This window comes from Lathyrus oleraceus, chromosome 5 (assembly GCF_024323335.1).
Source record: "Lathyrus oleraceus cultivar Zhongwan6 chromosome 5, CAAS_Psat_ZW6_1.0, whole genome shotgun sequence".
Lineage (NCBI taxonomy): Eukaryota > Viridiplantae > Streptophyta > Magnoliopsida > Fabales > Fabaceae > Lathyrus > Lathyrus oleraceus.
Genome location: NC_066583.1, coordinates 93,729,767 through 93,744,439, shown reverse-complemented (window position 1 = coordinate 93,744,439; position 14,673 = coordinate 93,729,767).

Here is a 14,673-nt window from a genome sequence, read left to right as displayed (position 1 = left end):
AGCACAAAGCTCCCCCTGAGATGTATAATTCTAAAAAGATAAAATCAAAATGAAAGAGCACTTTCCCGATTAACCTTTTTGAAGTATAATAATGATCTTCCATCAGAATCTGGTTTGTCTTCAGAAGTTTCTTGATGTTGTCTAGAGCACTGGTTTGTTAACATCAACATTATGATGAACTTCACTTCAAAAGCTTAGTTGAGTTCTTTTTGAAGAAGCTTTAGAGTATGGTTCCCTTCAAAAGCTTGAATTCTGTTTCTCTTTGAAATTCTCTTTCAGAGCTTGATTACCTTTGAAAAACAAATCTCTTTGAAAAGAGCTTTCAGAACTTGGTTAAGAATTCCTCTTAAGAACTTGATTGCTAATTCTGATTACTATGAAGTTACACTTCCTCAGAGCTTGATGCAGAATTTTCAATTCTTCAAAACTTGATGCCAAGTTCCAAGTTCAGAGCCTGGTTTTTTATTCCTTGAATACTCAATGCTTGGATCTGATTATTGGTTGAGATTCTTTCTTAATCATCAGCGTGAAAGTTTTTCGGACTTAAATAGTATACCATTTCTTCAGAAACTGGTAACTTACAGTCTGATCTTTGAAACTTCAAAAGAGCTTATGATGTTTGAACTTAACCCTCCAAAACATTTAACAAACTATTCTTCGAAGTAGTTGTTAGCAAAAACATTAAACAATGTATGGGTTCTTATTCATGAATATTGGTATGTCAAAATCAAATTAAAATTCTTCCCCTTAGATATGTTTCTCCCCATTTGTCATCAATCAAAAAGATATAGACAAATAAAAGAAAATAAAAGATGGAAAGAAACAAATATGATTTTCATTAAACATGTGCCAAAAGGCAGAAATGACACAATCAAAAAACAGAAAAACACTTAAAGAAAAATAAAAACTTTAAAAATGCTAAGGGTTCTAAGGAGGAGGCGGTGGAAGTCTAGATAGTATCAACTGAAAAATTTTGTCCTATCTGTCCAGACGTTCTTTGACCAAAGAATTATCAGCTTTTATTTCCTCGATGGTGTTCCGAAGCGCATCAGGAACTTCTCTAGAAGAAGTTCCAGCAAACTGTTGATTATGAGAAACCTCAATCTGTTGTTCTTCAGTTTGTTGGTCCTCATAAGCAACTGGATAAGCAGAAACTTCTTCCATAACACATTTTGGATGCCCATAATCTACTTCAGCTTCCGAAATAGCTTCCTGAACAACTTCCTTAATCTCTGGAGCAGGAAGACATAGTGAAGCATTTCTTAACTTCTAGAGTTCTATTATGGTAACAAACCCAGAACATAAGTTTCTCTCAGATAAGTGATACCCAAAATCCTTTAGCTTGGATATTTTGGAGTTAATCCACCTTTTGTAGGCTTCCCAAGCAGAGTCACTTTCAGCAGGATTAACTGATGAGCGACTAGTCGTCATAGCTTCGTGAAGACGTTTTCTTGAGTCTGACTCAAACTTCCTCAAAATCTTACCAATATTAAGACTAGGTTTGGGTGGTTTAGGGATTCTGACAAAAAGATCTATAATTGTTTCGTCAAGATCAGGACCATAAAGAGTTGGAAAAGTATGGAAAATGATTTGGGGTGTTTCTGAATTAGATACTTCTGGTTCTGGTTCAAAATTGAACTTGCCTTCAAGAGTACCCTCAGACACTTGGTTTCCAGAGTCTCTCGAGGAAGATATTCTAGGAGTTGTTATCTTTGGATTTTCAATTTGGGGAGCGGAAACAGTTTGAGATAGAGGTAGTATGGGTGATATCTGATGTTGTTATGGTTGTAACTAAGATTCAGAAACTATAAGAGTTTCTATAACATGTTCTATAATAGGGGTTTCTGTGGGAGGAGGAAGTGAAAATGGAATGGTTTGGGATGAAATTGGTTGAGAACTGGGAGGTGGTTGAATTGGTAAGATCCTTTCAGAATTAGAAGAATCAGAAACAACAAGTTTAATATCTTTAGGAAACATACCAAAAGTAGTTTCACTTGGAGCCTTGGTTGATTGCTGGATAACACCAGAAGTGTCCCTTATAAGCATCTACCTTTGGCGCTCACTTAAAGACACTTCATCTTCATCCTGAGCCTCTACAACCATATTCTTCTTCTTTGATGCAGAAGTCCCTTCTTTAGCATATTTTCTCTTTCTACTTCTCTTAGAGAGTTGGCCATGAACATCTGAATAATCTTCAGGTAGATTAAAAGGATCTACCAAAGGATCGATGTTATCCTTGAGGCAACTTTATAAGTAGAATGCCAAGACTTCTGGAGGATCAATCTTGGTGAAGATTGGATAGTTTTCCAAGGGGACTCTAATGCCACGGATTTCTTCCTTGGAGGGTAAATATTTTGGCTTAGAAATCTTGGAGATCAGACCCATACTTTTCAAGTTCTTTCCCCAGAAGACTTTACTAGATTCTTTGATCAGTTCATCAGTAAGTTCACTCACAAGCAGGTCATCCACTAAACCATTATCGACCAGAATATATGAAATCAACTGTCCATTTCGAATGAACTTTCCTTTGCTTTTCTTTGAAGAACTATCAGTTATGGATTCTCTAATTGAGTCCCTCAGAAATTTGAACAAAATAGAAGGGAGTGCCAGCTTGAGACCCTTTTCTAGAAAGAACGACATAAACTTCTGAAGAGTGTTGACATAGTCCAAACTATTGGTGCTTGGTCTATGGTGAATTCAACCCAAAATAATCTTGAACCAAACTCTTAGGTTGTTTTTCAAGTCCTTAGCACTAGGACCTTTATTATCATCAAGATTAGTTCCAGCCTTGAAGATGACAGAAGCTATTTTTGCTTCTCTCTTAGCACTGGTTTTGGAACTATGGATTCTTTTTCCTCTTCCATTGTGCGGAATTAAATAAACAATGGATTTCTCAGTGATTACGATCTTCCTGTTCATAACATAGGAAGTTATCGTTTCCTTTTCCGCAGTAGAATGCACCCAACACTGCTTTACAAGTACTGGGAAAAGTAGACACTTTAATCTTTCGAAGGAGATCCGTCCTTGAAAAGCAAAAGTCTCAAAGAAATCAAACCCATTTTCTTTGAGATTTTTGAAATCCACAATCGTTTCACAGAGGACCATTAAATCATCAAAAGGAGTATTGAGAGGTAACTCAGGAATCCCTTCCATAACGGTATGATTTTCATCAGCCATGGAGCGACTAGGAGATTGTTCTTGTTGAATCTATTATTGAGTATTAACCATTGTTGAAGTTGAAGGAGAGGATGGCATTTGCAAAAAGTATGTTTAGGTTTGAAAGAAGAAAGTATGGGAATATTATGCGTGTAGTGTGAAAATGTGAGTGAAGTGGGTTTATATAGAAAATTTTGTAACGATGACAAGGTAAAACTGAAGCAGTCATGGGGGAAGCGTAAGAGATTTTAACCTGATTCCAAGAATCGTGAATCCCAACATGTCACGCTATTATCACGGATGCTCAGAAAGTGGGACAACTGTCACCACTTAGAACCACATGATATCAAATGATATGACAAAAATTTAATGCAATGAATGTTTAGAATCAAGAAGACAAATCAACAATAGTGCTTCTGATCAGAACCTTTATGATTCATGAAACTTCCTTACTTCAGAAAGCTCATGTTTCATAGTCAACAAATAAATTCTCAGAATCTAATCGAGAGTTCTAAAGAATTAAACATTCTGAAACTCATCTTTTCATCCTGGACATAAATCCATAAATAAGTTTTTCGGAATGAAAACAAATTTATCTTCAGCAAGGGATTTTGTAAAGATATCATCCCATTGATGGTCTGTATCAACAAATTTTAAATGAAATACCCTTTTGAACATAGTCACATAAAAAGTGATGTTTAATTTCAATATGCTTAGCCCTATAATGCAAGATAGGATTCTTAGGCAAACAGGTAGAAGAAGTATTATCACAGAGAATAGGAATGTTACTCTCAGATATTTGATAATCTTTCAGTTGTCTCTTCATTCGGAGTATCTGAGTGTTGTATCCAGAAGCTGCAATATATTCAGGTTCAGTTGTTGAAAGCACAATTGTTGAATGTCTCTTACTGGACCATGAAATCAGATTGTTTCCCATAAATTAACAAATTCCATAAGTACTTTTCCTTTCTATTATGTCTCCAGCATAGTCTGCATCATAATAGCATACTATTTATATTCACTTGATTTTTTATAAAACAAACCAAGATTAGTAGTACCTTTCAGATACCTAAAGATTCTCTTAACAGTTGTTAAGTGACTCTCCCTAGGATCTGATTGGAAGCGAGCACATAAGCAGACACTAAATAAAATATCAGGTCTAGAAGCGGCTAGATAAAGGAGAGAGCATATCATACCTCTGAATACCTTCTGATTTACCTTACTGCTTACCCCTTCTTTCTCCAGAATACATGTATGAAAAATTGGAGTCTTTTCTTGCGTACATTCTGACAAGTTGAACTTCTTCAGAAGTTATCTTGTATATTTGCTATGATGAATGTACGTTCCTTATGAACATTGGTCAATCTGGATTCCCAGAAAGAACTTGAGTTCTCCCATCAGACTCATTTCAAACTCTGCTTGCATTGACTTGGCAAAGTCCTTACACAACGAAGCATTAGCAGAACCAAAAATAATATCATCAACATAAATTTGCACAACCAGAATATCATTATTAAAGGTTTTGCACAAGAGAGTTGTGTCCATTTTCCCGATAGTAAAATCATCTCCCAAAAGGTAAGTTTATCATACCAAGCTCGGAGAGCTTGTTAGACCAAATAACGACTTCTTCAGTTTAAAAACAAAGTCAAGATTTTAAGAACTTTCAAAACCAGGAGGTTGGTGCACATATACTTCTTCATGTATCCATTTAAGAATGCACTCTTAACATACATCTGATAAAGGTTGATGTTATGATTGACTTTAAATGAAATTAAAAGACGAATAGACTTTAACCTAGAAATTGGAGCAAAGGTTTCTGTATAGTTTATACCTTCTTGCTGACTATAACCTTGTGCTACCAGTCGAGCCTTGTTTCTGACAACTTTGCCTTTCTCATTGAGCTTGTTTCTGAAAACCCATCTAGTTCCAATAACCTAGAAACCCTTTGGTTTCTAAACAAGATCCTAAATGCCATTTCTAGTGAATTGATTCAATTCCTCTTGCATAGCCAGAATCCATTCATTATCCAAAAGATTTTTATTAATGGATATGGGTTCTAACATAGATACTAAACCTAGAAGAGTCTCTTCAGAAGGTTTGAATGAAGATTTAGTTATGACTGGTGCGTCTTTATCTCCCAGAACCAATTCTTAAGAATGAGAAGTTCTTGGTCTACTCTTCTTATAATGAGTTTGGCCAACGATAGCTTCTGGTTGAGTCGCTTCTTAGTCGTTTGCTTTAGATTCTTTAGCTTTTCCTTCTTATTCTTTTTCTCCATAATCATTATCCTTGGATTCTGGAAGATTGATCTTCAAATCTGCAAATTTCTCAACTAGCTTTGACTTTTCAGGGTCAAGCTTATCATTGAATCTAACATGAATTGATTCTTCAACAATTTGTGTTTCAGTGTTAAAGATTATATAGTCTTTAGAGCTTTCAGAATATCCTAACAATAAAAACTTATGTGCTTTAGAAACAAACTTGCCAAGATTCTCTTTAGTGTTCAACATAAAACACTCACAGCCAAAAGGGAGAAATTAAGAAATGTTGGGCTTTCTGTTCTTCCATAATTCATAGGGAGTCTTGTCCAGAATAGGTCTAATAGAAATCTTGTTCTGAATATAACACGCTGTGTTAACTACTTCTGTCTAGAAATGCTTAGCCATATCGGTTTCTTGGGTCGTGGTGCGGGCCATTTCTTGCAAATTACTATTCTTCCTTTCTACAACTACATTTTGTGAGGAGTTCTAGGACAGGATAAATCATGGAAAGTACCATTTGAATCAAAAATATTTTCAAAATGTTTATTTTCAAATTCTCCACCATGATCACTTCTGACTTTAACTATTTTACAATTCATTTCTCTTTGCACTTGGGAGCAGAAAGTAGAGAACACAGAAATGTGACTCATCCTTGTGTTTCAAGAACTTTACCCATGTCCATCGACTATAGTCATCAACAATGACCAATCCATACTTCTTTCCATTGATAGAGGCAGTTTTCACTGGCCCAAACAAATCAATTGCAGAAGTTTTGACGGTTTAGAGGTAGAAACAATATTTTTCGCTTTGAAAGATGTTTTTAGAAAACTTGCCTTTCTGACATGCTTCACAAAGAGCATCTGAAGCGGACTTTAGGTTGGGTAAGCCTATGACTAATCCAAGATTATTTAGATGAGAAATCCTTCTCATGCTAACATGGTCCAAACGTATGTTCCATACCCATTGCTCCTTATTAACAGAAATTAAACATTTTACATTTTGATCCTCAAGATCAGAAAGTCTGATTTTATAAATGTTGTTATTTCTCTTTCCGTTAAAAAGGATTGTACCATCTTTCTGACTAACATTCTTACAAGACTTTTGATTAAAAATGATATCATAATCGTTGCCACTAAGTTGACTAATAGATAAAAGGTTATGCATCAGACTATAAACTAAAATAACATTAGTAATAGAAGGAAGTTTATCATTACCATTAGTTTTGGAGCCAATGATCTTTCCTTTATGATTTCCTCCGAAACCAACAAAGCGTTCATGCTTAAGTTCCAAATCTTGGAACATAGACCTTCTTCCCGTCATATATCATGAGCATCCGCTATCCAGGTACCATGACTGATGTTTCAACTGAGCTACTAAGGATGTCTGCAACAAAAATTATTTTATCCTTAGATACCCACTTTCTGGGTCTTTTTTTTGTTAGTTTTCCCAGATTTTGTCACAACTTTGGGTCTTTGAACATAAGGATAATCACGAGGAATTTGTGCATGATATTTAGGTTTTAGAACTGAGTTCTTACCCTTTGTATGTTTCTATGTTTGTGCAGAAATATCAAGCTCGGTGCCAGTAGGAAAAAAATGCTCATAGAGAGGTTTTGGTTTTACCTTCTGACTTTCGTCAGGTTTTATAGTTTCTGTACAACCTAAACCTTTCTTGCCATTTTTGCTAACTCCATAAATCAAAATAACCATTTTGCTTCTATTTATGCTTTTAGCCAGAAAGTACTGGAATGCTGAGTCATATCTAATTATGCAATCAATACCAGAAGCTTCTGAGACTATTTCCTTCTCTAGTTTTGAAATTTTTCTTTTCAAGGCAGCGTTGTTACTTTCTAAAGAAAATACTTTTTCATTTAGAGAATAAATATCTTTCTCAAGCTCACTACGAGTTTCAAAAGCAACTACTTGGACTTGTTTAAGGTCATTGTACTTACTCTGAAGACTCTGGTACTTTTCCAGCATTTCAGAGTGACATGATTCAAGATCAGAACGAGATAGGTTAGAAAATACCGCTTCAGAATCAGAGTCTGATTTTGATTCTGACAACACCTTATATTTTTGTTCTTCAGCTTCTTGATCATCTGTAGTTACCATCAATGCAACGTTGGCTTTTGAACTTTTTGACCCAAATACCCCAAATTCAAAAAAAAACCAAAAAAAACCTGATTTCAAAAAAATTCCCAATCTACCCCACTTTTAAGAGGAGGCGCCAAACCAATTGGCGGCATCTCCTAAAGTTAGAGAGGAGGTGCCAATTGGATTGGCTATAGCACATGGTGCTGCCAATCCAATTGGCGCCCATGTGTTAGTTTGAAGAGGAGGCGCCAATTGGTATGACGCCTCAGTGTAAAGTGAAATTTTTTGTGTTATAAATAGAGGAGTTGTGTGAATCATTTTTCCACATCTCATTTCATCATTTTGCAAACATGTTTGGTGTTTGTCGCCGCTATGGAAAGGTGGTTTATTCGAGAGACAAACCTCCAATGTTGATTCTCTTCTAGAACATTAGTAGTTTCGATCAACTGAAGAGGGAATTGGTTCATTGGTTAGATGGAAAAATACCAAAAGGGGAAAAATTAGAAGTATTGAGAGACTCGGTAGTATATTTGGTTGGGTGTGAGTCAAAACTGATAAGGATGCTAGGGAAATGATGTTTGGACGAGATGACATCAGTTTGATTGATGTAATCAGTTAGAAATGTTCTGTTTTAAGTTTGCTTATGTTGTAGTGATGTTTGTTATGAACCTTGTTGTAACAAAAAGATAATGATATATAAAAATCCAAGGTTACAAAAATTAAAAGGAGATACCATCTTATGATGCAGATGTTGCTCCTTGGTTGGAACAATTGTTCTTATTGTGTCCCGGTTGACGACATATACTACATAGTCTTATCATTTTATCAGTCGTATCCATTTCTGTTCTAATACGCATGCTATTTGGCTGTCCTTTTTTCTTTCTTCGTATCTGATGTTGTGCCAAACTATGCCACCTTCACATGGAGGCCAGTATTCCTCCAGTGGTAGCACTGGGAAGCTTTTGTTATACACATTCATGACGGTAATGGCCTTGTAAATATCAGATATATGGCTTTAAGCATCCTAGAAAGTATGTGCGCATGCCGCAATGACATGGGAACAAGGACTACGGAAGGCCTGAAACTTTCCACAATCGCACCAACTTCTGTTTAGTTTGACAACATAGGATAAATTTGGCATCCCCTCATTGTGGTCCATTGTTTCCTGTACGCTGAAATTTTGTCTATGACGGTCAAAGACTGTAACTGCGTGTGTGCTAGCTTTGATACTCTCCTCTTTCATCACTTTCATATAACATTCACTGAATATTTGACCCGACATTAACACTGCACTCCATCTTTCACCTCTGGTTGTGAAGGTAGAAGCCAACCTATAATAGGTTGTTCTAACCAAAGCTTGTATTGGTATATTTCTATTGCCTTTGAATACGATGTTCATGCATTCCACAGGGTTTGTTGTCATGTGGCCCCATCGACAACCTCCGTCAAATTCCCTTGTCCACTGCTCTACTGGTATGTTATCCACCCATCTTCCTGCATCTGCATTAGACAATCTAATTTCATCACGGTAATATTGAAATGACGGTTGAGTTAGAGCATACCCAACATTCATCATTTTTTTGCGAAGGTTCTTATCTTTGATTGCATGCATGAAGTTTTGTGTGATATGTCTAATGCAACATACATGGGTATAAGGAGGATCACGCCATCCATTATCATGGTTATCGTAACCACTCTCAATGGCAGCATGTATATCTGAAATCAAATAGAGATGGGCTTGTGGAACAACATGTGTTCTGAGATGTCGAAGAAAGAAACCCCAACCACCATTAGTTTCACCTTCAACCAGAGAAAAGGCAATGGGAAAGACATTGTTGTTGCCGTCTTGTGCAACAACCATAAGCAAAGTACCCTTGTATTTTCCGTATAACCATGTTCTATCAATTTGAATAATAGGTTTGCAGAATGCAAAACCTTTTATGCACGGTTCAAATGCACAAAAGAGGCGGTGAAAGATTCTATTTCCAGCAACATAGGTTCCGTCTGGCGTAACTGCTGGCAATGTCTTCATAATTGCAACAGTTCCTGGAACGTATGTTTTTATCGACTCGATGATTCAACCGTATGTCGAACCCGCCGGTTTTGGACATATAAGCAAAACAATGTCTTGGTCGGTGGATAATAAATTCATTCTTGCGTTATGTGAAAGATGGCATCCCGAGAAACACACATTCTGGTTTCCAACCGGTGAGTGTACCGTGACATTAGAAGACGTCTACATGTTATTGGGACTGCCTATCAATGGTAAGGCGGTAAATGGTAAAACCAACTATGCAAATTCAATTTGCATGGACCTCTTGGATGCTGACTTGTTAGATGATAACTCGAGAGGTCAATGTGTACTCCTTTCACGCCTTAAGGCATATTATAAAAGCTTACAGTTAGATAAGAATTCTACCAAAGAGGCTCGAATAATAAAAACTAGGTGTTACATTATACTTTTAATTGGTTCTTTTTTATTTCCCGAAGGTTGTGGTTCTAGTATGCATGTTATGTATTTACCTTTACTAAGACATGTAGATAGAATAGGAAGTTACAGTTGAGGATCCGCTTGTCTGGCTTAACTTTATAGCTATTTGTGTAAAAATTCACACAAAGACACATCTACCTTTTTTGGATGTGTTGTTTTGCTCCAAGCATGGGGTTGGTCCAGACTACCGTCCCTAGCGCCCGTCAACAACAACCCTTTCATATTCGCGTATGCACAAAAGTAAGTTCTTTAAAATGGACTATATTTACTTACTTTACCGATTATTATCTCTAAATAATATTTTTACCTTTATGGTGCAGATGGTCGGCACGTGGTATGAGTTATAATAGATGTCCTAGACATTGTATTACCCAGTATCGCAATCTCTTGGATCACCTTCGACCGACAGATGTATGGCCATTAACCTAACTATTTCATAATAATTTGTTAATTTCTTCTACCAAATTTATAATCTAACATATGTTCACATTTCAGTTTATTTGGTGTCCATATCTAAATTTGGATCATGACCATGAAATCAACGAACAAGACGCAACCGTTTGGACTACATGCACACCGATCATAAGATTCACCACTGTGGAGATGCACAATAGTGATCGTGTTAAATTGCAGTTCGGTATGCTTCAACACATCCCAGACCCCCCAGCAAACCTAGGAGAATGACATCTACGCAAAGTTAACGACCAATGGAAGTTTAATCCATGGCAAAGCTTCGCTAGATCTGAGTGACGCAAATGGAAGCACCGTCGTGACCATGTCTTAACTGACGATGTGATGCCAACTGAAGAAAAACCAAGTCGTAATTATATGGCTTGGTACAGATCGGTTGGTTTTGAGTTCATCGCCGAGGATATGTACCTATACGACCCACGCCAGGGAACTTACACATCAGAAGGCTCAACATCTAACCCCCAACAACATTGTTAGACCGGCTACTCACAACCCCCTATCTGTTAAACTTTCCATTCCACAAACACACAAACATATAACCCTAACATGCCATACACCCAACCACAATAACCAAGAGCATACCCCATACCACCACCAACAACTAGATCATCATCCAAAGACCCAACATCGCTTCACACCAAACACATCACCCTACCAAAGCCGCCTTAGCCAAAACACTCAACGATCATTTAACACCAATCGTCCCTCCTCCTATCATAGCCAAGAAGCCCAAACATCTCAAAACCAAAACCTTCAACAACCATATGTCTACCAAACACCACAACAATTATTTCAACCTTTCCTCGATGCATCATTCACACCAATGTCTCCCTTCAATCGTCCTGACCGCCCTCCAACAACTCAAACACAACCCAACTACTCTGGCATGGGTCATGAACTCAGTTATGGCGGTACACCTTCGATGCTTACACAAGACTATGCTGATTTGTCTGACTATCTCAGGAAATCTCCTGCAGTTGGTAGTGATGTTCCTGGGCCCTCAGATACTCAAACACCTGGAGTGAATCATCAACGTGGGTTAGGGCCACGGGTTCGGGTAGCTAGGGGATGTGGGACCGGAGGTCGGTTAGGGGATCCCGGTCATCAATATTAGTCTTTTTTGTGTAAACGGGAATTAATAATATGAATTGGTCTGATTTCGACTTTGTCTATCATGTAGACTTTTTTTTCAAAAAAATTACAAAACACACAGAGGTGCCAATCCAGTTGGCGCCTCCCTTAAAGCTTAACACATGGGCGTCAATTGGATTGGCAACACAAGGAGCCCTAGCCAATCCAATTGGCGCCTCCTCTCTAAGTTTAAGAGGAAGTGCCAATTGGTCTAGCGCCTCCTCTTAAAAGTGGGGTACATTGGGATTTTTTTTTTAAATTAGGGTTATTTTGGGAACTTTTTTGAAAATCAGGGGTATTTGGGTAAAAAATTCTTGGCTTTTTCTTCGTCAAAATCTTCTTCTTCAAATTCTGAGTTATCCCATGTAGCCATCAACCCCTTCTTTCCTTTAGAGAAAACATTATTGGGCCTTCTGTCCTTTTTCAGCTTAAAACAATCATTTTTGTAGTGGCATGGCTCCTTTCACTCAAAGCAGATAACTTCTTTTCTAAAACCTTGTTTCTTCTATCCATACGAAGAATCAAAACAACCAGCAGTCCTTCTGGCTCCTCTGAACTTCCCTTGCACATTCTGCATGTGTTTCCAGAGTTCGTTGACCCTTTTAGAAATCAAAGACAACTCATCATCATCATCCGAGTCTTCATCATAACCTTCTAATTCTTCCTCAACTTGATATGCTCTTGTCTTCTCAGGCTTGGACTTTAGCGCAATAGATTTACCTCGTTTCTGAGGTTCATCTTCCTCGAGCTAAATCTCGTGGCTTCTTAAAGAACTAACAAGTTCTTCAAGACAAATACTGTTAAGATCATTTGCCAACTTCAGAGCAGTTATCATAGGTCTCCATTTTTTAGGGGGACTTCTGATTATCTTCTTGACATGATCATCTGTAGAGTATCCTTTAGTCAAAACTTTCAGTCCTATAACAAGCATCTGAAACCTTGAGAACATAGTCTCAACTATTTCGCCATCCTCCATTAAGAATGCTTCATACTTCTGGATTAAGGTCTAGGCCTTTGTCTCCTTTACTTGAGCATTCCCCTCATGAGTCATCCTCAGAGAGTCAAAAATGGATTTGGCAGAATCTCTGTTTGTTATCTTCTCATACTTAGTATAAGAGATAGCATTTAGTAATATAGTTCTGGTCTTGTGATGATTTTTGAAATCCTTCTTCTATTGATCAGTCATAACACTTCTTGCTATATTATTTTCTTCAGCATTAACTGGGTGAACGTAGCCATCGACTACAAGATCCCAGAGATCAACATCGTAACCAAGAAAGAAACTTTATATTCTATCTTTTCAATAATCAAATTTCTCACCATCAAAGATTGATGGTTTCACACTGTATTGATCTCTTTCATCGTTATTAACAATGTTAACAGCGTTAGCAGCGACCATTGTTTCTCAAATAAAACTGGATTGGTACTGAACACGGTGAAGTGTTGATAAATCTTTTATCACAATCAGAACCGGAACTCTAATGTCAATTAAAGGTCTGAAAAACACAAGAACGGGGGGTTTGAATTGAGTTTTATAAAACAAAAGCTTTTTACCAACTCTAGAACACCATTTAAATGATAATAAAAAAGATAAAAACACAAGTATTTTTATCCTGGTTCGCTTGAATTAGAACTCACAGGTATTTAAATGATATGCTCAGAATTTCTTATGAATGACGCATAAATGGAATTGGAACTCATTGCTCAGAAACTGATGACGCTGCACGTTATATACTTAGAATCAGAACTGACTGTTAAAGCTACACAATAACAAACCATTAGGGTACCAAAATTATTCTCACACAAATATAACATTGTTATCATCAAAACTCAAGGTATAAATGTATAACCAACTCTTATTATAATAGATAGTAGCTTCTTCAACGTTGCTCCAAATATTATTAGGAGTTTGTTAGAAGATGATGTTAAAGGAGATTTGACTCCTAAATTAGTGTTTTTTTAGTTTTCTTTTTCTTTAGGCTTTGGCGCTCTCTTTTAACTAAAAGAAAGTTTAATATCAAAATCAATTATTATGATATTTAAAATTTCAAAAATATTTAATAATTTTTTATATTTATACAAATTTTAAGGTCTCTTTAAAATGACTATTTTAGGAAAAGGATAGAGAAGTAAAAAAGGTTTAAATAATAAGGTTTAAATTAAAAGAAATTATAAAATATGTTTAAGATGGATATTTAGTTTTATATTCATGTTTAAAATTAATTATAGTTTTTAAAATTTTCATAACTCAAATTTAAATTTAGTTTTAATTCTTAAAAGTTTTAAAACTCAAAACAAAAACTGATTTTGATTTTAAAATGTTTCAAAATATACAATATTAAACTGTCCCGAACAAGCCTCGTAGAATAATACTACCTATTTTAGTACTAATTATTTTGAGAATTTTTTTCTAAATTAAAAATTTTAAAATCTTATCTAAACTATTGTCTTTTCTTCTTTTCTAGAATTACTTTGGTAGAGAGAAACCAAAGACCAAAGCTTATACCTACCATATTAAAGTAGTAAACCCCTTATAAGTTATGGATTGAATATGCATTTTTGGATTTTTTTTTTAAATAATCATATTTTTCAAATTAAGTTTTCAAAAAAATTACTGGAATAACCGTCTTTCTAAATAGATGCGTCAGATCAACTGACGCATCCATTTAACATGAAAAGGAGGCGCCGACACCATTGGCGCATACTTTCAAAGCGTTGCATGGAGGCACCAAGGTTGCTGGCACATGCATGTGTCATGCGCCCATGGTCCTGGCGCATGCATGTGCTTCTAATTTTGCTTGTGGCGCCTAGTCCTTTGGCGCATGTATTGACAGCTTCATCTATAAATACCTAGCCCATCTCCCATATTTTTCACACAACTTTTACCCTTCAACCACATTTTCTTTCATTCTACTTCAATCTCCTTCCCTTTTGTGATTTGTAACCATGTATTTTCACATTCGCAAGAGAAATATCGATTTAATCTTTTCCGTCGTCGCACCTCTGATAAAGATTCGACTTTGGAATATAGAGTTGTTAGAAAGTCTTAATCGGACGTTGGACCGTTCGT